Here is a 27,313-nt window from a genome sequence, read left to right on the forward strand (position 1 = left end):
GAATGAAAAGAACAGAGGACAGTCTCAGAGACCTCTGGGACAACATTAAACGCACCAACATTCGAATTATAGGGGTTCCAGAAGAAGAAGAGAAAAAGAAAGGGACTGAGAAAATATTTGAAGAGATTATAGTTGAAAACTTCCCTAATATGGGAAAGGAAATAGTTAATCAAGTCCAAGAAGCACAGAGAGTCCCATACAGAATAAATCCAAGGAGAAATACGCCAAGACACATATTAATCAAACTGTCAAAAATTAAACACAAAGAAATCATATTAAAAGCAGCAAGGCAAAAACAACAAATAACACACAAGGGAATCCCCATCAGGATAACAGCTGATCTCTCAGCAGAAACTCTACAAGCCAGAAGGGAGTGGCAGGACATAATTAAAGTGATGAAGGAGAGAAACCTGCAACCAAGATTACTCTACCCAGCAAGGATCTCATTCAGATTTGATGGAGAAATTAAAACGTTTACAGACAAGCAAAAGCTGAGAGAGTTCAGCACCACCAAACCAGCTTTACAACAAATGCTAAAGGAACTTCTCTAGGCAAGAAACACAACAGAAGGAAAAGACCTACAATAACGAACCCAAAACAATTAAGAAAATGGGAATAGGAACATACATATCGATAATTACCTTAAATGTAAATGGACTAAACGCTCCCACCAAAAGACACAGATTGGCTGAATGGATACAAAAACAAGACCCATATATATGCTGTCTACAAGAGACCCACTTCAGACCTAGAGACACATACAGACTGAAAGTAAGGGGATGGAAAAAGATATTCCATGCAAATGGAAACCAAAAGAAAGCTGGAGTAGCAATTCTCATATCAGACAAAATAGACTTTAAAATAAAGACTACTAGAAGAGACAAAGAAGGACACTACATAATGATCAAGGGATCGATCCAAGAAGAAGATATAACAATTGTAAATATTTATGCACCCAACATAGGAGCACCTCAATACATAAGGCAAACACTAACAGCCATAAAAGGAGAAATCGACAGTAACACAATCATAGTAGGGGACTTTAACACCCCACTTTCACCAATGGACAGATCATCCAAAATGAAAATAAATAAGGAAACACAAGCTTTAAATGATACATTAAACAAGATGGACTTAGTTGATATTTATAGGACATTCCATCCAAAAACAACAGAATACACATTTTTCTCAAGTGCTCATGGAACATTCTCCAGGATAGATCATATCTTGGGTCACAAATCAAGCCTTGGTAAATTTAAGAAAATTGAAATTGTATCAAGTATCTTTTCTGACCACAATGCTATGAGACTAGATATCAATTACAGGAAAAGAGCTATAAAAAATACAAACACATGGAGGCTAAACAATACATTACTTAATAACGAAGTGATCACTGAAGAAATCAAAGAGGAAATAAAAAAATACCTAGAAACAAATGACAATGGAGACACGACGACCCAAAACCTATGGGATGCAGCAAAAGCAGTTCTAAGAGGGAAGTTTATAGCAATACAATCCCACCTTAAGAAACAGGAAATATCTCGACTAAACAACCTAACCTTGCACCTAAAGCAATTAGAGAAAGAAGAACAAAAACATCCCAAAGTTAGCAGAAGGAAAGAAATCATAAAAATCAGATCAGAAATAAATGAAAAAGAAATGAAGGAAACAATAGCAAAGATCAATAAAACTAAAAGCTGGTTCTTTGAGAAGATAAACAAAATTGATAAACCATTAGCCAGACTCATCAAGAAAAAAAGGGAGAAGACTCAAATCAATAGAATTAGAAATGAAAAAGGAGAAGTAACAGCTGACACTGCAGAAATACAAAAGATCGTGAGAGATTACTATAAGCAACTCTATGCCAATAAAATGGACAACCTGGAAGAAATGGACAAATTCTTAGAAATGCACAACCTGCCAAGACTGAATCAGGAAGAAATAGAACATATGAACAGACCAATCACAAGCACTGAAATTGAAACTGTGATAAAAAATCTTCCAACAAACAAAAGCCCAGGACCAGATGGCTTCACAGGCGAATTCTATCAAGCATTTAGAGAAGAGCTAACGCCTATCCTTCTCAAACTCTTCCAAAATATAGCAGAGGGAGGAACACTCCCAAACTCATTCTACGAGGCCACCATCACCTTGATACCAAAACCAGACAAGGATGTCACAAAGAAAGAAAACTACAGGCCAATATCACTGATGAACATAGATGCAAAAATCCTCAACAAAATACTAGCAAACAGAATCCAACAGCACATTAAAAGGATCATACACCATGATCAAGTGGGGTTTATCCCAGGAATGCAAGGATTCTTCAATATACGCAAATCAATCAACGTGATACACCATATTAACAAATTGAAGGAGAAAAACCATATGATCATCTCAATAGATGCAGAGAAAGCTTTCGACAAAATTCAACACCCATTCATGATAAAAACCCTGCAGAAAGTAGGCATAGAGGGAACTTTCCTCAACATAATAAAGGCCATATATGACAAACCCACAGCCAGCATCGTCCTCAATGGTGAAAAACTGAAACCATTTCCACTAAGATCAGGAACAAGACAAGGTTGCCCACTCTCACCACTCTTATTCAACATAGTTTTGGAAGTTTTAGCCACAGCAATCAGAGAAGAAAAGCAAATAAAAGGAATCCAAATTGGAAAAGAAGAAGTAAAGCTGTCACTGTTTGCAGATGACATGATACTATACATAGAGAATCCTAAAGATGCTACCAGAAAACTACTAGAGCTAATCAATGAATTTGGTAAAGTTGCAGGATACAAAATTAATGCACAGAAATCTCTGGCATTCCTATATACTAATGATGAAAAATCTGAAAGTGAAATCAAGGAAACACTCCCATTTACCATTGCAACAAAAAGAATAAAATATCTAGGAATAAACCTACCTAAGGAGACAAAAGACCTGTATGCAGAAAATTATAAGACACTGATGAAAGAAATTAAAGATGATACAAATAGATGGAGAGATGTACCATGTTCTTGGATTGGAAGAATCAACATTGTGAAAATGACTCTACTACCCAAAGCAATCTACAGATTCAATGCAATCCCTATCAAAATACCACTGGCATTTTTCACAGAACTAGAACAAAAAATTTCACAATTTGTATGGAAACACAAAAGACCCCGAATAGCCAAAGCAATCTTGAGAACGAAAAATGGAGCTGGAGGAATCAGGCTCCCTGACTTCAGACTATACTACAAAGCTGCAGTAATCAAGACAGTATGGTACTGGCACAGAAACAGAAAGATAGATCAATGGAACAGGATAGAAAGCCCAGAGATAAACCCATGGACATATGGTCACCTTATCTTTGATAAAGGAGGCAGGAATGTACAGTGGAGAAAGGACAGTCTCTTCAATAAGTGGTGTTGGGAAAACTGGACAGGGACATGTAAAAGTATGAGATTCGATCACTCCCTAACACCATACACAAAAATAAGCTCAAAATGGATTAAAGACCTAAATGTAAGGCCAGACACTATCAAACTCTTAGAGGAAAACATAGGCAGAACACTCTATGACATAAATCACAGCAAGATCCTTTTTGACCCACCTCCTAGAGAAATGGAAATAAGGACAAAAATAAACACATGGGACCTAATGAAACTTAAAAGCTTTTGCACAGCAAAGGAAACCATAAACAAGACCAAAAGACAACCCTCAGAATGGGAGAAAATATTTGCAAATGAAGCAACTGACAAAGGATTAATCTCCAAAATTTATAAGCAGCTCATGCAGCTCAATAACAAAAAAACAAACAACCCAATCCAAAAATGGGCAGAAGACCTAAATAGACATTTCTCCACAGAAGATATACAGACTGCCAACAAACACATGAAAGGATGCTCAACATCTTTACTAATTAGAGAAATGCAAATCAAAACTACAATGAGATATCATCTCACGCCAGTCAGAATGGCCATCATCAAAAAATCTAGAAACAATAAATGCTGGAGAGCGTGTGGAAAAAAGGGAACACTCTTGCACTGCTGGTGGGAATGTGAATTGGTACAGCCACTATGGAGAACGGTATGGAGGTTCCTTAAAAAACTACAAATAGAACTACCATATGACCCTGCAATCCCACTACTGGGCATATACCCTGAGAAAACCATAATTCAAAAAGAGACATGTACCAAAATGTTCATAGCAGCCCTATTTACAATAGCCCGGAGATGGAAACAACCTAAGTGTCCATCATCGGATGAATGGGTAAAGAAGATGTGGCACATACATACAATGGAATATTACTCAGCCATAAAAAGAAATGAAATTGAACTATTTGTAATGAGGTGGATGGACCTAGAGTCTGTCATACAGAGTGAAGTAAGTCAGAAAGAGAAAGACAAATACTGTATACTGACACATATATATGGAATTTAAGAAAAAAAAAAAGGTCATGAAGAACATAGGGGTAAGACAGGAATAAAGACACAGACCTACTAGAGAATGGACTTGAGGATATGGGGAGGGGGAAGGGTAAGCTGTGACAAAGTGAAAGAGCGGCATGGACATATATACACTACCAAACGTAAGGTAGATAGCTAGTGGGAAGCAGCCGCATAGCACAGGGAGATCAGCTCGGGGCTTTGTGACCGCCTGGAGGGGTGGGATAGGGAGGGTGGGAGGGAGACGCAAAAGGGATGGGATATGGGAACATATGTATACATATAACTGATTAAATTTGTGATAAAGCAAAAAAAAAAAAAAAAGAAAAAGCAGTAATTCACTATGCCAAAATTCAGTTATCATTGTGATACAATTTAGTATTTAATAAATCATGTTAATCTGAAACAAGAAAAATATATATCTATTTTTAGAGTGCCTCCAGGCTTAAGATGTAAATTATATTTCCATTCTAAAGTTACATTACATAATAATTGTTTTTAAAACAATATTCTTAGAAGTCAAGCATCTGGGTTAAGTATTGAACAAATTTATGTTAATCTCCAAAGATATAAAAAAATTATTATTTTGATGAAAATTTTCCAGATTGAAAAAATTCTCTTCTAGGCTTAAATTAGTATACAATTAGTATGCCATTTCTCCCTTTCCCTGATTTTTAAATTTTGACCTTTTCTAATATTTTAAAGGCAAAAAAGATGAAGAAAACTGTTTTGATTAATCATTTTATGAGAATACTCATTAAGCTGTTCAGCTTTGATAGATTTGAATGCTGAAGAAATATTACTCTTTGTTTCCTAAAAAATGTTTATTTTCAGGCTTTTAGAAAATCAGAGGATGTTAGACAATTTAGTTTCAGCTTACATGCAAAAAGAAAGACTCATAATGAAAAATTTTTAAACATTTACATTTAAACATACTACAGTAGAGGTGAAACTGACAAGTTGTTCTGATTGACTCTTCGGTTATTCTCATGTTTTAGAAAAATAGAGTTTGAAAAGGGGTCAAGGAATGACATATTTCTAGAGACAAGGCTATAGACAAATAATTCTATAGACAGATATCACTAAGAGATTAAATACAAAAATAGGGAAATAGAGTGCTATAATATCACCACATAATCTACAAAGAATTCATTGGAAAAAAATTCAGGCTTCATTGAATACTATGCATTGCCTATAGAATACCATTCCATATTGTATAATTCTTATTTTACAGAAACTATTTCACAGTTCTGTAAATTACAGATATCTGGTAGTGAAGCAAAACTATTATTTCTTGTAGACAAATTCTTTTCTATATAAACTCTGTCCTTTCTGATGGAGTTTCATTTGTCTTATTTCCCTGACTATGAAACAATCTAGTTCTGTGACCATTTTTACATTTATATATTCCTGTTCTATAAGTGTGTCTCGTTGAATTCTCCTTTGAACCTGTTAAAATATTTCCTTGACTCCCTCACTATAGTAAAATAAAAACTTTAACAGGTATTCATTTGTATATTTGTGTAAGAATCATGATTTTATGTTTTCATTAAACTTATCTTTAGCAGTTTTGGATGTCTTCCAATGGCTGCCCATTGGATTCATCTAGCAGAACTAAGTAAATTCGTTACTAGAGAAGTGTATGTCATAAAACAGTTTAAATCCAATTGAGGCTTTTTTCTGGGTCCTAGAGGAGAATCCAAAGGGTCCACAGAACTTTTCTGACTCTGCTTTCCTCATTTCATTTTTCCTTTCTACTACTTTTATATTTTATATCTTGTCTTTCTTATTTTCTGAATTTTTTAAAATTTATTTTTAAACATTTTTATTGGAGTATAGTTGATTTACAACGTTGTGTTAGTTTCAGGTGTATAGCAAAGTGAATCAGTTATACATATACATATATCCACTCTTTTTTAGACTCTTTTCCCATATAAGCCATTACAGAGTATAAAGTAGAGTTCCCTGTGCTATACAGTAGGTCCTTATTAGTTGGCACAAAAACAGAAGTATAGAACAATGGAATAGGATAGAAAGCCCAGCGATAAACCCACGCACCTATGGTCACCTAATCTATGACAAAGGAGACAAGAATATACAATGGAGAAAAGACAGTCTCATTCAATAAGTGGTGCTGGGAAAACTGGACAGCTACATGTAAAAGAATGATATTTAGAACACTCCCTAAAACTATACACAAAAATAAACTAAACATGGATTAAAGACCTAAATGTAAGGTCGGATATTTTAAAACAGAGGAAAACAGAGGCAGAACACTCTTTGACATAAATTGCAGCAAGATCTTTTTCGATCCACGTCCTAGAGTAATGAAAATAAAAATAAAAATAAACAAATGGGACCTAATTAAACTAAAAGCTCTTGCATAGCAAAGGAAACCGTAAACAAGACTAAAAGGCAACCCTCAGAATGGGAGAAAATATTTGCAAATGAAACAACAAACAAGGGATTAATCTCCAAAATATACAAGCAGCTCATGTAGTTCAATATCAAATATATATATATATATATATATGTATATATATATATATATAACCCAATCAGAAAGTGAGCAGATCTAAATAGACATCTCTCCAAAGAAGACATACAGATGGCCAAAAAAGCACATGAAAAGATGCTCAACATGACTAATTATTAGAGAAACTCAAATCAAAACTATAATGAGGTATCACCACACATGCTGGTCAGATTGGCCATCATCAAAAAGTCTAAAAGTAAATGCTGGAGAGGGTGTGGAGAAAAGGAAACCCTCCTACACTGTTGGTGGGAATGTAAATTGGCACAGCCAGTATGGAGGACAGTATGGAAGCAACCTAAATGCCCATCAGCAGAGGAATGGATAAAGACATTGTACCTATATACAAATGAATATTACTCAGCCATAAAAAAGAACAAAATAATGCCATTTGCAGCAACATGGTTGGACCTAGAGGTTGTCATACTGAGCAAAGTCAGAGAAAGATAGATATCATATGATATAGTTTATATGTGGAATCTAAAAAAAGGATACAAATGAACTTATCTACAAAAGAGAAATAGAGTTACAAATGTAGAAAAAATACTTTTGGTTACCAGTGTGTAAGTGGAGAGGGGTGAGGGACAAATTTGGAGATTGGGATTGACATATACATACTACTATATATAAAATTATCTTTCATTTTTTATTTGGCTTGTTTAATGCAGCCAATAAGCAATGCATGTAGCAATTAATTTATCTTTTGTTGATCACTGAAATCGATTAATAGTTCATATGTATCTATTCTCTGTTGGATGAGAGGTAAGAGAGAATCTGGCCCAAACAATGTACTGTGAAAGTGTAAGTTTGAAAATAAATGTATATGACGATGTTGGGTAGCCAAAATGTTAAACTAGATCATATTATGTACTTTTATTCAGCTTCCTGACACCTATGAATCCTTGCTACTTTTAGAGGTGTCTTCATGTAAGAAATCTAATAGGAGACAAAGTATAACTTCTAGTTTTGAGGCTAAAAAGTGTCCTCTCATTTTCTCTTAGCCTGTTCATACATGTACTCTTTCAATATCATATCTGAACTGCATTCCCATGTCCTTTTCTTGGAATTATAATAATTGTCTACTGACAAGTTCCTGTACTACTAGTCCAAAGCTTAGTTAATTTGAAATCCCAAAATCAAGGACGTGTCTTTATAGGATCCAAAAATGGTAGTTGGGCCCAGCATTTGTTCTGGACTGATTAAAGAAGTTTGGACATGCACAAGAATTCAAGGAGCCAAAGGAATAAAATTTATTTTTAAAAAATTATTATGTAGATATTGAGTGAAAACTAATTTCCAGTTTAATAGATACTGAAAAGTTTATTAGAAGTTTCCAAAAGAGTAAAAAACAGAAGTGTTAAATCATTTTGATTAGTTAATTCTCACAGTTCCCAAAAGTGCAGTGTGTCATAATAGAAAAATCACATGCTATTTCTACAATGTCTCTTTGGTTTTATGGTTGTATTTCAGGAAATGTCAAGGTTTACATTTGATTGATCCTTTACTTTGTGCTATTACTCCAGAGTCTGAATATCATTGTTAAAAACAATTTTAAAAGCCTCTTATCAGGTACAGAGTGCTGATGTAAATATAGGATGCACCTGAGGCTACACGTCAGCTACTAAGATCTAAAAGAATTTTATCCTAAACACAGCACACCTGAATGATAAAACTATGTATTTTAAACCAAAAGAAAAGTTACACTGAGGTAGAACATATCAACTGTCGAAAAGATAATTTAAAAGCATCTTGTTATATCAATTTTCCCAATTGGAAACTATAACTAAAATCATTATCTTTGTATTTATCATTCTTGGGGTTGTTGAGCTTCTTGAATGAGTAGATTTGTGAGATTTTAAAAATCAAATTTGGGGAGTTTTCAGCCCTTATTTTTTCAAATATTCTACCCATCACTCTTTCCTCTTCTTTTGGGATTCTCATTAGGTGTATGTTGGCATTCTTCATGTGTCCCACAGCTTTCTTAGGTGCTGCTCATTTTCCTTCATTCTTTTTTCATTCTGCTTTTCAGAATGGATAATTTCAATTCACCTTTCCTCAGTCCTACTAATTATTTCTTCCTTCTGTTCAAAACTGCTACTGAAATTCTCTAGTGGGTTTTTCATTTCATTTTCATAACTTTCAGCTCCAGAATTCTCTATGTGCACATACATCATTCTCTTGGTTTCCTTTAGAGATTGGTTTATGCTTTTCTTTAGCTATTTGAGCATATTTTAATCAGTTGATTTAAAAATTTTGTATTTTAAATCCAAAGACTGTTCTTCCTGGGTGAAAGTTTCTGTTCATTTTTTCTGTGAATGGGCCATACTTCCTTTGTTTGGGTGAAAGTTTCTGTTCATTTTTCCTGTGAATGGGCCATACTTCCTTTGTTTATTCACATTCTTTGTGCTTTCTGGACATTTTGAATAACATAATGTGGTAACTCTGAAAATCAGATTACTGCCCCTCCTCAGCTTTTTGTTTTTACTTTCTGTAGTTTGGTTGTTCAATTAGTGACATTCCTAAGCTACTTTTTTTAATGTGTATTATTTTTCAAGTGTGTTTTTTTGAAGTCTCGGTTTCTTTAGTTTGTGTTTTCTAGTGTTTTGAATGATATTTCCTTGAATGGAGAGAGATTGAGAGACAGAGACAGAGACAGAGAGAGAAAGAGAAAGGGAAAGGGAAAGAGAAAGAGAAAAGCAAACGAAAACCCTCTCCCAGTCTTTGTAGGGTGGCTTGGCCTGGAGCACTTCTTCAGCACATAAAACTCAACCTTAGCCTTCACTTCCTTCTCACAATGAGACTCACATAATTCTGGAGGCTGGCAAATCCACAATCTGCAGGGTTGGCCAGCAGGCTGGAGACCTGGGGAAGAGCTGAGAGTTGATGTTGCTGTCCAACATGCAAGGCTGTCAGCTGGCAGAATTCCTTCTTGTTCAGGAAAGGCTAGTTTTTGTTCTATTCAGGCAATCACCTGATTGAATGAAGTCTACCAACATTATGGAGGACAGTCTACTTTACTTAAATCCCACGGATTAAAATGCTAATCTCATCCAAAAACACACTCACAGAAGCCTCCAGAATAATGTTTGACTAAATATCTGGGCATGGCTCAGCAAAGTTGACACATAAAATTAACCATCACAATACATTTGTAGTGGCTGAAACTGAGGGTGGCTTCAATGGTGTCTGCAGTCAGATCTTACACCCTGGATAATTTAGAGATGGCTAGGTGAGTTCTCTGAGGAGTCAGATAAATGGTGCTAACTTGACTTTCTTCACATCTTCAATAACAGTCCTGTGAATACTGCTTATTGAGGATATAGAAAAGTCATTGACGTTTTCTAAGTCCTTCATTTTCAGTTTTCCCAAGCAAAGGAATTTGTTTTTCAAGCACGGAAGAATAATCTAAATTGCTTCTCATTATTATCTCTCCCTTTATAGTAAGACCTCTAATATAATATTTTGAAAAATAACTTACACTTAATGCCCTTATCCATCATGTCTTTTGCAAAAATTTGTACCTACCCTTTGAATACCAAAACAATATTTTATTTTATTTTTGTATAAAGTCATACTTGCTATGTCACATTGACAGATGGAATACAGTAAAGACACTGGATCAGAGTCTCCATGAGAAAGAACATAGCTCTCAGATGCACCTTCTTTTTCCTTCTAGGGTTCCAGAAGTGCTCATGGTTTTTCCTTTGTAACTGGCATAAGTTATTAAATTCTCTCAGTAGATAGTGGTGCCAATCTTCAGGACTTATTGCTTCATTGCTTCCACTGCTGCCAATGGACCCTGCTGCTTAATAATTGAGAAAAATCCCTTTTTTTGGCAGCCACTCTCTTATCTCAATTAGTTCTAGCTGAACCTTCTCTCTTATGCCATCAGGTGGATGTGGGGAAAAGGGCATCTCTCCAAAAAACTTTCAATCTTATTTCATTAAGTTCCGAAACAAAGAAGACAGGACTTATTCTCAGTATATTTCAAAACTTCTAGTTTATCAACTGTTTTACCTAACTTACTCTTTTAGATTCTTAACATTGCTTTTATTAGGAACTTGGCCAGAGTGTCTTCAGAGACTGAACCTCAAGGTTGTGAATGACATAGCATGATGATGAATTAAAAAATTATTCTCAGGCTTCCCTGGTGGCACAGTGGTTGAGAGTCCACCTGCTGATGCAGGGGACGCGGGTTCGTGCTCCGGTCCGGGAAGATCCCACATGGCGTGGAGTGGCTGGGCCCGTGAGCCATGGCCGCTGAGCCTGCATGTCCGGAGCCTGTGCTCTGCAACGGGAGAGGCCACAAAAGTGAGAGGCCCGTGTACCGCAAAAAAAAAAAAAAAAAAAAAAAAAAATCATTCTCTTCAGACATAGTGCCAATATTTAGGTGATGTTCTTTAATCTCACTATAAACAGGTAACTTCTTAATCCAGAAGGTAAATATAGCATCCTATCTTTTTACTACTTCTGTCACCTCCAAATCAGAAATCTTAGTCCTGAGAGATAAAAGCTAAGTTGGTTTGGTTGCTTTCGCATGTGGTACAATATTAGTCCTGAGAGATAAAAGCTAAGTTAGTTTGGTTGCTTTTGCATGTGGTACGATAAGCAAGTTTTTTGAGTATCTATAAATTCTAAAAGTGAACACATGAACACAACTCATGCCTGAAATCTTGTGGTGGGTGTCCATAACATGTCATCTCTGTGGACTCTCGCTCTAGCTAAAAGAGTTAAATATAACCAGAATATATATGTAAACAGAAAATCCCTCTTACTAGCCCTTTAAATTTATGTGCTTGCTAGATATTATGATTCATAAACATCTGTTTCCAAATAATGCCCCATGAAACTAATACAAATCTGATGTCTAACCCCATACTACCCAGTATTCATTGTGACCTTCCTCATATTATCTAGTGTCACTTAGAAGCTAGATTTATTTATGACTAAAAACTGAGGCAGTTTCTCTAACTTTAGTAAAACATCATCATAGAAGATAACCTCATTGTATTATCTTTTGAAAATAAATGGCTCTGCCAAGCCTGGGAGTCCTGATCACTGTCTGTTGAGCAGCCTTGCTAGATGAACCACCAGCTCCTTCCTTTCTGAGGTTGAGATTATCATTCTCAGAATGTTCCCAAGGAGTGGGGACTACATTCTTACTACTTGTGGGACTGTCAATATCTATCTCAATTCCACGTTAGAGAAAATATCCATTTTCTTTTTTCTGTCATCCCCCTCCCCTCAAAATTCACTCTAGATCTCAGACTTTTGCAAAATAAAATCAAGGAAAGATAATGTCTGCTATTTTTAAGATTTTTTTTCTTCAAAATACAAACATTCCTGCCCAAAACAAGACAAACAAAGAGCACTAGATTTCTTTCTGGAACTGGGAAAAGAAAATATCATGAGAACAAATAAGAATTAATTTCTAAAAATACTGCTGTAGTGCAGCTCTTCCTAGAAAATCTTTTGTTCACTCAAAGTAAATTTAGTCTACATCTCAGTGTCCATCACAGGGGGAAAGCATATTCATGTCTATCTCAGGTATCAAATTCTGTTTAGAATTTGCACCCCATGACATCTATTTCCTGAAATAAAGCAGCACTTGGAGATACATGTGAAGTTCTTTTGAGTATTCACAAAAAATTTCTTTAAATTTTCTTGTGAAGGCAAAATATCCTTGAAAAGGCAGAATTTTCTCAAGGTTATATAAAAACTCTGTTCTATCTATTACCAACATCAGTCTTAGGTTTAAAGAATATTTTATTAGGATTTAATTTTGACTATATTACGGTGTTTTCCTTCAAGAGAAATCTCCAGCCTTGTTCCTTGTCAACTGGGACAGTAGCATCATACTTGTACTAATACTAAAAGTAGGAAATGTGAGAGATGAGATTGACAAATATAGTATTTATAAATCATGTACACTGTGGATCTAGCACAGTACTTATATCAACTCATGATATCATAACACTACAATAACACAGGATTGTTACACTTAGAGATGAGGAAACTAAACTCAGAGAAGTGTTGTGACATGGATGAAGCAGCAAAACCAGTAACTGGCAGAACTGGGATTTGAATCTGTATTAATTATATAATCCATAGTTCCCACTATATGTAGTGTCTATATTTCTATCTATTAGCATAGGCGTGTGAGCTAGATAAAGAGGGAACCACATGTTTGTATTCTCATTTGATGTCTTCCTCCTATTACTTTTATAAGATATAAGAACTTGAACTTGGAAAACTACGGGGAAATGAATTCAAATGATTTGTATATAAGGATATATCTAAAGGTAAAAAAAAAACAACAGTTGGAAAAATACTATTTCCTATCCTCTATTTCTTTTCTCTTTTGAAAGAATTCCAAAGTAGGCTGCTACCATTAAGCATATTATGTATAAAAGATGATTTAAATAAAGAGAAAAATTTCATACTAAAACAATATTACCAGAAGCATCTTTGGTGATTCACTATGATTTTTACATAGTCTTTTCATTTTCAAAATTGACTATAAAATTTTATATTATTTTATATAGTTTAACTGGTAATTGAGATTAAGTCAATATTTAGTGAAAGTATTTTTGTAAAGAAAGTATCTAAATATTTTGTATTCAAAATTGGATTTGCCATTTAACTATGTTTGAGAAGAATAAAAAGAATGGGCCCATTTTTCCTGGTTTTGTTTTGTTTTTTTTTTTTGCCTTAGGATATTTAGTAGTGGACTAATATAAACACTTTAAAGTCTTGTGTTTTAAGTAACAAAAGAGTAACACTTTATCATTGTCTCAGGTAGAGGATAAAAAAACAAATTGAATAAACTTTTCATGATCAATACCTTTGCAAAATACTAATTTTCCTTCAAATGCCATAAATCATGTGAACAGAATGCATTATATTTTTGCTTGTATCATTCATCTGCTTAATTCTATAGTCTTTTTTTCATGAGTGAATTATTTTAGTTTATCCATGATTTATCTCTCACATATATTGAATAGGACAAAAAAAAAGTTTCTATCATGTAGAACATATTAATTACTTCCATTTAGCAACAAATTTAGACCATATTGGCAGTCAAAACAAAAATGGGAAAGCACTGAGTTATTGATATATATCGGAAGCATTCAGAAAGAATTGTTTGTAGAGACATTCATGTATACTGCCATTAAAACCTGAGACAAATTAATAATGCAAATTTTTAAATAAGATCTATATCACTTTAATTATAGTAATGTTCTTTAAGGAATTATTTCATGATATAACTCTTTATAATTGTTGAACCAGAACTTCAATAATAATGAAATTTATGTGAAAATATACATATATAAAACACAGAGATAACTTATATAGAATAAAAGACAGTAAGTCTCTCAGTGAAATAATTTTCTAGGAGACTTTAACATGTCTTGAAATTCACATAAGTCAATAGTGAAGATTCTGACAAGAGACTAAATTACAAGTTCTGGAATTTTGTTTATACAGAGAAAATACACCTTTGAAAGTAGAACTAGAGAGAGAAAGCTGATATGAACTATATGTCAAACAACTCTACACATTCAAAAGTAGTAACTAAATATACACAGAAGTAAGTTGCCGAGTTGCCAACAGATAATTTCAACATATATATTTTTTTCTCACGAAAAGAACTTAAAATGGTCCCACAGTACAACAAAGTGGAACAACTTGGTGGTAATTTTGCTTTGAGAGACTTTAATATGTGAAAATTTGTGTCTGAAAATGAATGTTGATTAAAACCTGTACATCTCTAAGTAGGTGCTATCATGTGCTAATGAAAATGATGAAAGAAACCACCATCCATTTGATTGTCGCAATGTCTCAGGTATGTGTATGGAGCTAGATAATCTAATTTGTAATATTAATCCTATGACCTTCTAGAAATCTATATTTTGTTTTTTCCCTTTAAAAGCTATGCTGAAAAGAAACACCTAAAAACCAAACTTAGTTTTACTGCATACTGCATTCTACCTGGCTCTTCTCCTTTCTAGAGGTAGTTTGACCACAATTTTAGTTTAGCATGGGGGCACAATCACCACCCAAAGAGACGTAAAATAAACAATGGCAACTGTTCAATGAGCTATGAAGATCAATGAGGCAAAAATATTTCTTTTAGCTTTAAAGTGATTTACCCTGGCAATCAATTCCTCTTTGGTTACTCATTATTAGTAATTTTGTTTATGTACTATTACATTAATTTGTCACTTTTTTACATAAGTGCTGCAAGTGCCAGGACTTGACTTTCTGAAAAGCTATTATTTTGTTTTTAAAGGTTTTGCAAAAAAACTTTAAAATTTTTATTATTCACAACAACAAAAAAGGTAATCATTGATAATTACTATTAAAATCTAAATTGCAAGATTTATGGAAGCCATTTATTATGTACTGGCTTAAAATGAATTAGAGTGAATAATTTAAATTTAACTCTGCTTTGGTTAAAGAGAGATTAACTAGGAAAATATCAGAAATGGATGGCTTAGAACTGAACAGAACATTCACTGACCATCTGCTTATATTCCAACTTAAACAGTTGACTATCTTAATTTCTGAACCAAAGAAAACTTAAGTGTAAAGATGTTTAATTTTAGATGACTTTATCCACCACTGAAGAAATAAAGACAATTTTTAATATCAACCAACAAATTTACAACTTATAGGCTCTTCAAAATTTCTTGATTATGAGACAAATAAAAGTAGTGATATTATTTAAGTTGGGAGAAATATTTTTCCCTAAATTCGTCACAACTAAGTAATCAAGGAAACTATATATACTTACAAAAATGAGATGATGATGATGTAATGATATTTTCATTTTGAAATTAAGCAGATATTTCTTAAATAAAATATCGTTGAAGATTCCTCTGAAGTTAATCAGTGAGTTAATACCATATTATTCCGTGCCAGTGTTATCAGGCATCTCCTTTTGATTTTCATTTGTGTGTGTTTTGCTCCACCACACATATTTGTACTAGTAATGTACTCTGCCAGAGACAGATTTACAGGAGCCCCTTATATGACTTGACCTATTCTACTTTCAGTTGACAATGAAATTTGGTAACAGTGAATCAGGATGGAGCAGAGGTTCTATGACCTCAGGTAGTGATTGGGGTCACTACTTCCTCTGGCAGGCAGAAAAGAATCTTTAGGAATAAACTATACTACAAATGTGTTTGTATTTCTAAATGTAACAATTTAAAACATTCAAAACACTTACAAAAATGATTTATAAAATAAATATTTTGGGAAAATTAGCTTTCCAGTAAGAAAACATGAAAAGCTTTCCAATATGACCAGGCATTAGAGGAATACAAATTAAAACTATAGTTGGTATATTACTATAAACCTATCAGAATCACTAAAATGAAAGAAAAATATAATATCAACACCAAATGTTAGTGAGAATGTGGAGAAACCAAGTCACTCATATATTGGTGGTGGTGGTATAAAATGGTCAGTTACTCTGAAAATGTTTGGCAGTTGCTTAAAAAATTATACACACAATTTTCATACAACCCAACAATTGCACTCTAGAGCATTTATCTCAGAGAAATAAAAAATTATGACTACACAAAAACCTATACACAAATATTTGCAAAGGCATAATTTGTAATAGCCCAGATTGCACTCAGTCCTGATTTCCTTCAACAGGCAAATGGTAAACTGTGGTACATACATACCATGGAATACTACTCAGCAGTAAAAAGGAAGGAATTGTTAATACACTCAATTACTTGGATGGATCTCAAGGAAATACTGCTGAATGGATAAAAAAAGCCAATCACAAAAGGTTTAATACTGTTTAATATATTTATATTTGTATAACATTTTGGAAGTGACAAAATTTAGAAATGAAAGATTGTTGGTTGCCAAAGTTACACATTGGGAGGTGATGGGAAGGAAGTGGATGTGTTTATAAAAGGGATACTTGCTCAGAATATTGGTCATGATAGTAGATACAAAAACCTGTACAAGTGAAAAAACTTATATGGAATTTAATACAGATTCACACACATGAATATGGGTGGAAAAAAAAGGGAAATCTGAATAAGATTGGAGGATTGTATTGATATCAATATCCTGGTAGTGATATTATAATATATATAGTTTTGCCAAATATTACCATTGGAGGAAAATGTATAAAGTGCATAGCAGTTCTCGCTATATTATTTCTTACAACTGCAAGCAAATCTACAATTATTTTAACACAAATTTCAATTAAAAATGGAAAATCAAAAGGCATTAAAATATAGGGAAATGAGTGAGATATAGCTGTTGCTTTTCAGATGGAAAAGGTTAAAATGATCACCAATATTCTTTACAGGGACATGTATGATGATATGAACATTTTCAAAATGTATTCTTGTCTATCAGTTTGAAAATAGTTTAAAGGCTGAGGAAGATGCAGAACAATTGTGTCTCACACACCATTTGTGGGAGTAGAAAATAGTCATGAATTTATCTTTATAAATATGTTACTATCTGAAAGATTAAAATGTGTTGACTGTTTCCTCCACCATGTCCAGTTTTAGAAATCTATATAAAGGATATGCATATCAGCACATATGCATGTAATTGTGTGTTAAAATGTTTACTGCAGTCTTTCTCTAATGGTACCACACGGAGCTATATGAAAATGTCATTTGGGTAGATTAAGTATGGTTAAATATTAGAATTTTCATATGGTAGGTCATATATAATATTGCAATAATGAAAAACTGAGAAACAAATTAAATACTTGTCAATAAGGTGTGTTTACATACATATATAAGGAATGTATTATGTAACGCTCTATAGCTACTTAAAAGAATGACTTAGATGAGTTAGACATTTCTGAACTTTATTAATGGAACTACCTCCAAGATACATTAAGTAAATAAATGAAGTTACAAACAGTGCATAGATAAAGATCACAAGTATATAAGTAAAGGGCTGGAGAGATATATACCAAACCGAGTAGTTACCTGTTGGGGATGAATGAGAATTGTGAGGTATGGATAAAGGAGAATTTTACATTTCATTCTCTCTCTCCCCCTCTCTTTATTGATTAAATGTTTGTGATCAATGTGAACAATGCTACTTTCATACTATTAACTATTAATACATAAAATTCCCCTTTTACCTAGAAATCCATGTATCTGAATTTAAAGAAAAAAGATTTAAAATTTTTTTATAATGTTATCATAGTTTTAGAGCAAAACAAAGAAAACTCAATGGGGTACATTAGTTAATTTTATCTGAATCACTAACATGAATTATTCTGTAGCTATAAAAATCATATATAAGATAATATACCCGGAGAAAATAATTTTGATCAGTCAAATAAAAGATCTATAAAATTTTAGGAGCATGACTGAATTTTTTGAAAACACTCATTGTATGTGTATACAGGCCTGTGTGCCTCTGTATGTATGTATTTTCTTTACAAACACTGAATATCGTTATGTTTTTGCCACCCAACCTAAATCCTAAAATTAGGAAGACGCTGACGCCTTTCTATAAGTCTTTAACTACTTTTCTCTTTCTTGATGTTCTAGTCTGTGATACTGACGTTTGGTTCAATAACACCAAGATGAAAATATGAACGTATATTATCCAGAGAGTTTATTGCAATGACAAGGCCCAGTAAAGGAGACACCTCATGATCAGGAACTATGGTGCTTGTTGGTGCGAAAGCAACAATTTTTTTGTGTTATTTTCTAAACTAGATCGTGTGCTATGTTCTTTGTGATATAATCTAGCTCGGTCCCTGACCAATTTCCAATCCTGAATTACCAACGTTTATGTTGGATTTGTAATCTATTCAATATCTTTCCAATACAATCCTTTCTGCTTAAGTTATTCAGAATCTATTCCAACTGTTTAAAACCAGCCCCACTAGAAAGCATGTCCACTAAGAAAATGACTGGAAGAACATATTACCAAAATTCTTACAAGAATCTCTCTTGAAGATTTGAGTATGAACTATTTTAGAGTTGAGGTGTTTCATGTAACTTTTATTCCTTTTTAAGAGTTTCATATTGAATCTACATTATTTTTTAATTCGTAAAATAATAATATTGTTCAAAGTATCTGTGACACTTCCTTTTAGGACATATTTTCACAGATGTATTTAAATATTGCTTTGCTCTTCAATAACTCAGAATCTCTCGCTGTCTCTCTGTCTTCTCTCTCCATCTCTTTCTCTCTCCGTCTCTTTCCCTCTCCTTATTTTCTGAGAATACTAGCTGAGAATACTAATTGTATATTTGGGGATAGGCTAGCTTATGCTGATGAAAAAAACCAACCCCCACATCTCTGTGGTTTAAAACAAGAATTTACTTTTTGTTTATCTTATGACCTCTAGGTCAATTAGGTGGTACTTTTGATGAATATAGCTCCATGTGGTACTTGTGTATATGGATGTTTCATCTCAACAGGGCTACCATAGCAGGGGAAGACCAGCATGGGCAATTAAACTTTCACTCATTTTTCACTGGATGAATGAAGTTATATGGCCAAAGCTAATTCACAGAGGGCAGAGAAGAGTAAGTATCCTATGTGAGAAAGCCAGGCATTTTCAGAAATAATGCTAATGTATGCCATATTAGACAATTAGAGAATTAACTGCTACATTTCTTGCTAACAGGTCATGATTATACTCAAAAATCTTTAAATCATTATTTTGCTTCAATCTAAAAAAAAAAGGCTACTTAATATCATTCTCTTGAATTTTAATAGGATGGAGAGAAAAGATGTGAACTATTTGGTGGCATAGTTCTAACATTTTTGCTATAAATAATACTGGTTTGTTTGCAAATATCAAAGTTTGACATATACAGTTTATTTTACACATCTTTGGTTTTTCAAAATGTTACTTTGTAATTTGAAGTGGATTTTCTGATCACTGAAGTAACATTTTGGAAATGACATTCCTGATGTAATGATTCTCATGATTTGCAACAGCTGGTTCAGTTAGATTACTCTAAAATTTAGCTATTTAAAGTTATATAGATGTTAGCTTCAGTTGTCTCAGTGGACCAAGGAAATAAAAGTAAAGCTTAACACCACCACTTGCCTTAGAGTAGAACTATGACACAAATAAACGTGTTTATGAACAAATGAATTCACAAACCTCAGTGGAGAGCTTATCACATTTCAAACTTAATCTGATAGTACTTGCTAATGACACAAGTGCATTCTCACTGAAGTAACTATATTGTCACTTCACAAAGAGGTATGGTAAATTCTTACCTTCAAGTTAGTTTTCAGCTCTAACTTTCTGTATTCAATATTCCCATTTTATTATGAAGTCTGAATCCTGAGAAAATGTATGTGTATGTGTGCATTCTGTATATGTGTGCTTATGTGTGTATATAACTGTGTATACAAAATATGAAGGGTAGACTTGCAAAAATATGAGAATTTCCCTGGCATATGTGTGTATGTATTATTAGAAATAATTAGCACTCCAAAGATGCCTCAGATACTATTTACTGAATGTGACATTTCTTTTTTAAGGAGCTAATGAACTGCATCTTGAGTAAGTACATAGTACAGCTGAAAGATGTTTCTTTTTTGGCCATGCCATGCAGCTTACAGGATCTTAGTTGCCTGACCAGGGATCAAACCCAGGCCCTGGCAGTGAAAGCACTGAGTCCTAACCACTGGACAACCAGGGAATTCCCTGAAAGACTTTACATACAATGATAAATTGACAATTTTTGTTTGTAAATTTAAAAGAATACATTCTTAATATTTCCATGTTAATGGGAATGTTTGGCTGGAATGACTATTTTGAGAAAGGACATCTGAGAAAATAGGTGGTAGATAAAAGTAAAATCTTAGTTTAATGTGTACATGCAAATTAGTCAAATTTTATTTTACCATTGTGACTTTGGACAACATACGTAAAACTAATTTTTCTTAAATGAACTTGTTTTATGGAAGCATCCGTAAAGATTGTCCTTTAATGCATTACCTACTTTATGCCTCACAAATTGGTTACCATGGTAGCAAAATCAACTTCAATCCACCTAAAAACCTTTCAATTTACAAAACTTTGATCATGTTTTATGGGAATGAGTAACTATATATGACATCCTTGTTGATATTGCTTGGAATAGACTTTTTAGTGAAAAGACTAGGAAAAGCCAATAATTGACTATTGTTGAATTGTGAAGCAACAATAATTATTTATTTACATGAAATAGAATAGAATGCAACATTTATTTTCTTCTCACAAAACTAAAATTTAGGACTTTCTTGGACAATTATCTAAGTTGATATATTTTTAATCCCACAAACAAGTGAAAGTCTAAAATTGTTTTTTAAAAGCCCAAATGTCACATTTATAAAACAATATTGAACAGGGAGAAGAAAGGGTGGACACAATTCAACAAGCTTGTTGTCATCCAATTGACTCTCAAAAAAATTCTGTGCAAAGAATTCTTCAATTTTATCTTTGTTTCAAAATGGATTTTAAAAATGTATAGTTTCATAGAATAATTATCTGATTGGCAACTATAACAGTTCTTAGTCAATTAAATCCCTTCATTAAAAGGTGACAGTGACATTTGTTATAAAGCTGGTTTGGTGGTGGTGAATTCTTTTAGCTTCTACTTGTCTGTAAAGCTTTTGATTTCTCCATCAAATCTGAATGAGAGCCTTGCTGGGTAGACTATTCTTGGTTATAGGTTTTTCCCTTTCATCACTTTGGATATATTATGCCACTTCCTTCTTGCCTGCAGAGTTTCTGCTGAAAAATCAGCTGATAGACTTATGGGAGTGCTTTTGTATGTTATTTGTTGCTTCTTTTCCCTTTAGACTTTTAGTATTCTCTCTTTATTTTTAATTTTTGTCATTCTGATTACAATGTGTCTTGGTGTATTCCTCTGTGGGTTAATCCTGTATGGGACTCTCTGTGCTTCCTGGATTTGGGTGACTGTTTCCTTTCCTAGGTTAGGGTGGTTTTCAGCTATTATCTCTTCAAATATTTTCTTTGGTCCTTTCTTTCTCTCTTCTTCTTCTAGGACCCCTATAATAAGACTACTAGTGTGCTTGATATTATCCCAGAGGTCTTTTAAGCTAACCTCACTTCTTTTCTTTTTTTTCTTTTTCCTGTTCAGTGGCAGAGATTTCCACCACTCTGACTTCCAGCTCACTGATCCATTCTTCTGAATCATTTAGTCTACTATTGATTTCTCCTAGCATATTTTTCATTTTGGTTATTGTATTCTTCATCTCTGGTTGTTCTTTACATTTTCTAACTCTGTTAAAAACTTCTAACTTTTGCTCTGTGCATCCATTCTTCTCCTGAGTTATTTGATCATCTTTACGATCGTTACTTTGAACTCTTTCTTGAGTAGACTGTCTATCTCCACTTCACTTACTTCTTCTTGATTTTATCTTGTTTCTTTGTCTGGAACATATTTCTCTGCTGCCTCATTTTGTCTAAGTTGCTGTTTGTATTTTTATGTATGTGGTAGGATAGTTATGTTTCTAGACCTTGAATAAATGGCCTTCTGTAGGAGGTGTCCTATGTGTCCCAGCAGTGCACTCCTATCTTGTCACCCAAGCTACCTGCTCTAGATGCTCCCTCTAAGAGGGTTTTGTGGGTCTTTCTGTTGTGCCAGGTTGACTATGTAGGTGGTCTGGTAGACTTGGTTGGCCCCTAGCATGGTTGGTTACCAGGCCCTGCCTTGTAAGGATGCTGCTCATTGTTGTTTAGCAGGGAGTGGTCACAAAGTGGCTGGGTGCAGAATCTTAGGGGGCCCTGGGACTTGTGTTGGCTCACTGGTGAGCAGAGTCAGAGTCCCAAAGAATATGGGACTGTCCACCCACTGGCAGGTGAAGTCAGATCCTGGGGTTACTGCTGTACTACTGGCAGGCAGATCTGTTTCCTGGAGTCTGGCTACAGGGTCCAGGGATCCCAGACCACTTTTCAGATTATTGGTGGGGGGGAGGTGGTACCTGACACAATTGGATATGGGGTCCGGGGTGTCCCAAAGTTTACATTGGTCTGCTAGTAGGCAGGGCCAGGGCCCAGCTTTTCCTAGCACAGGGTACAGACTTATTCAACATAGTTTTGGAAGCTAAACCACAGCAATCAGAGAAGGAAAACAACTAAAAGGAATACAAATTGAAAAGGAAGAAGTAAAAATGTCACTGTTTGCAGATGACTTACACATAGAAAATCTGAAAAACACAACTGGAAAACTACTAGAGTTCATCAGTGAATTTGGTAAAGTTGCAGAATACAAAATTAATATACAGAAATCTGTTGCATTTCTATACACTAACAATGAAATATCAGAAATAAAAATTAAGGTAAAAAATCCCATTTACCACTGCATCTAAAAGAATAACATGCCTAGGAATAAACTTACCTAAGAAGGCAAAAAACCTGGACTCTGAAAACTATAAGATGCTGATGAAAGAAATCAAAGATGACACAAGCAGAAGGAAAGATATACAATGTTCTTGGATTGGAAGAATGAATATTGTTAAAATAATCATACTACCCATGGCAATCTACAGATTCAATGCAATCCCTATCAAATTGCCAATGGCATTTGTCACAGAACTGCAACAGAAATTTTTTTAATTTCTATGTAAACACAAAAGACCCTGAATGGCCAAAATAATCCTGAGAAAGAAGAATGGAGCTAGAGGAATCACACACCTTGACTTCAAAATATACTACAAAGCTACAGTAACAAAAACAGCATGGTGTCACCCTGATACCAAAACCAGACAAGAATGTCACAAAGAAAGAAAACTACAGGCCAATATCACTGATGAACATAGATGCAAAAATCCTCAACAAAATATTAGCAAACAGAATCCACAGCACATTAAAAGGATCATACACCATGATCAAGTGGGGTTTATTCCAGGAATGCAAGGATTCTTCAATATATGTAAATCAATCAACGTGCTATATTAATAAATTGAAGGAGAAAAAATATATGATCATCTCAATAGATGCAGAGGAAGCTTTCGACAAAATTCAACACCCATTTATGATAAAAACCCTGCAGAGAGTAGGCATAGAGGAAACTTTCTTCAACATAATAAAGGCCATATATGACAAACCCACAGCCAACATCGTCCTCAATGGTGAAAAACTGAAACCATTTCCACTAAGATCAGGAACAAGACAAGGTTGCCCACTCTCACCACTATTATTCAACATAGTTTTGGAAGTTTTAGCCACAGCAATCAGAGAAGAAAAGGAAATAAAAGGAATCCAAATCAGAAAAGAAGAACTAAAGCTGTCACTGCTTGCAGATGACATGATACTATACATAGAGAATCCTAAACATGCTACCAGAAAACTACTAGAGCTAGTCAATGAATTTGGTAAAGTAGCAGAATACAAAATTAATGCACAGAAATCTTTGGCATTCCTATACACTAATGATGAAAAATCTGAAAGTGAAATCAAGAAGACACTCCCATTTACCATTGCAACAAAATGAATAAAATATCTAGGAATAAACCTACCTACGGAGACAAAATACCTGTATGCAGAAAATTATAAGACACTGATGAAAGAAATTAAAGATGATACAAATAGATGGAGAGATATACCATGTTCTTGGATTGGAAGAATCAATATTGTGAAAATGACTCTACTACCCAAAGCAATCTACAGATTCAATGAAATCCCTATCAAACTACCAGTGGCATTTTTCACAGAACTACAACAAAAAATTTCACAATTTGTATGGAAACACAAAAGACCCCAAATAGCTAAAGCAATCTTGAGAACAGAGCTGGAGGAATCAGGCTCCCTGACTTCAGACTATACTACAAAGCTACAGTAATCAGGACAGTATGGTACTGGCACAAAAACAGAAAGATAGATCAATGGAACAGGATAGAAAGCCCAGAGATAAACCCACGCACATATGGTCACCTTATCTTTGATAAAGGAGGCAGGAATGTACAGTGGAGAAAGGACAGCCTCCTCAATAAGTGGTGCTGGGAAAACTAGACAGGTACATGTAAAAGAATGAGATTAGATCACTCCCTAACACCATACACAAAAATAAGCTCAAAATGTATTAAAGACCTAAATGTAAGGCCAGAAACTATCAAACTCTTAGAGGAAAACATAGGCAGAACACTCTATGACATAAATCACAGCAAGACCCTTTTTGACCCACCTCCTAAAGAAATGGAAATAAAAACAAAAATAAACAAATGAGACCTAATGAAACTTCAAAGCTTTTTTTGCACAGCAAAGGAAACCATAAACAAGACCAAAAGACAACCCTCAGAATGAGAGAAAATATTTGTAAATGAAGCAACTGACAAAGGATTAATCTCCAAAATTTATAAACAGCTCATGCAGCTCAATAACAAAAAAACAAACAACCCAATCCAAAAATGGGCAGAAGACCTAAATAGACACTTCTCCAAAGAAGATATACAGACTGCCAACAAACACATGAAAGAATGCTCAACATCATTAATCATTAGAGAAATGCAAATCAAAACTACAATGAGATATCATCTCACACCAGTCAGAATGGCCATCATCAAAAAATCTAGAAACAATAAATGCTGGAGAGGGTGTGGAGAAAAGGGAACACTCTTGCACTGCTGGTGGGAATGTGAATTGGTACAGCCACTATGGAGAACAGTATGGAGGTTCCTTAAAAAACTACAAATAGAACTACCATATGACCCAGCAATTCCACTACTGGGCATATACCCTGAGAAAACCATAATTCAAAAAGAGTCATGTACCAAAATGTTCATTGCAGCTCTATTTACAATAGCCCGGAGATGGAAACAACCTAAGTGTCCATCATCCGATGAATGGATAAAGAAGATGTGGCACATATATACAATGGAATATTACTCAGCCATAAAAAGAAATGAAATTGAGTTATTTGTAATGAGGTGGATGGACCTAGAGTCTGTCATACAGAGTGAAGTAAGTCAGAAAGAGAAAGACAAATACCGTATGCTAAAACATATATATGGAATTTAAGATAAAAAATATGAAGAACCTAGGGGTAAGACAGGAATAAAGACACAGACCTACTAGAGAATGGACTTGAGGATATGGGAGGGGGAAGGGTAAGCTGTGACAAAGTGAGAGAGTGGCATGGACATATATACACTACCAAACGTAAAATAGATAGCTAGTGGGAAGCAGCTGCATAGCACAGGGAGATCAGGTCGGTGCTTTGTGACCAGCGAGAGGGGTGGGATAGTGAGGGTGGGAGGGAGGGAGATGCAAGAGATATGGGAACATATGTATATGTATAACTGATTCACTTTGTTATAAAGCAGAAACTAACACACCATTGTAAAGCAATTATATTCTAATAAAGATGTAAAAAAAAAAAAAACAGTATGGTGCTGTCACAAAAACAGACACATAGATTAATGGAACACAATAGAAAGCCCAGAAATAAACCCATGCAGCCATGGTCAATAAATCTATGAGAAAGTTGGCAAGAATATACAATGGAGAGAAGAGAGTTTCTTTAATAAGCGGTGCCAGGGAAACTGGACAGCTACATGTAAAAGAATGAAATTAGAACATTTTCTAACACCATATACAAAAATAAGCTCAAAATGGATTAAAAGCCTAAATGCAAGACCAGATACTATAAAAATCCTGGAGGAAAACATAGGCAGACCAGTCTTTGACATAAATTCCAGCAATATTTTTTTGTATCTGTCTCCTAGAATAATGGAAACAAAAACAAAAATAAGCAAATGGAACCTAACTAAACTTAAAAGCTTTTGCACAGCAAAGGAAACTATAAGGATGAAAAGACAACCTACAGAATAGGAGAAAATGTTTGCAAATGATGCAACTGACAATGGCTTAATTTCAAACATATACAAACAGCTTATAGAGCTCAATACCATAAAAATACAACAAGCCAATAAAAAAAATGGGCAGAAGATCTAAAAAGACATTTCTCCAAAGAAGACATGCAGATGGCCAATAGGTACATGAAAAGATGTGCAATATCATTAATTGTTAGAGAAATGCAAATCAAAGCTACAATGAAGTATCACTTCACACTGGTCAGAATGGCCATTATCAGAAAGGCTATAAATAATAAATGCTGGAGAGGGTGTGGAGAAAAGAGAACCCTCCTACATTGTTAGTGGGAATATAAATTGGTATAGCCGCTATGGAGAACAGTATAGAGGTTCCTTAAAAAGCTAAAAATAAATTTACCATATGATCCAGCAATCCATACAAGATTCCACCAGATTGCATCTCTAACTACCTCTAGGCCTATATCTACTTCTCTTTTCCTCAATCACTCTAATCCAATCCATTACTATTCCTTAAGGATGCCAAACCTGT

Source organism: Hyperoodon ampullatus (assembly GCF_949752795.1).
Source record: "Hyperoodon ampullatus genome assembly, chromosome: 3".
NCBI lineage: Eukaryota > Metazoa > Chordata > Mammalia > Artiodactyla > Ziphiidae > Hyperoodon > Hyperoodon ampullatus.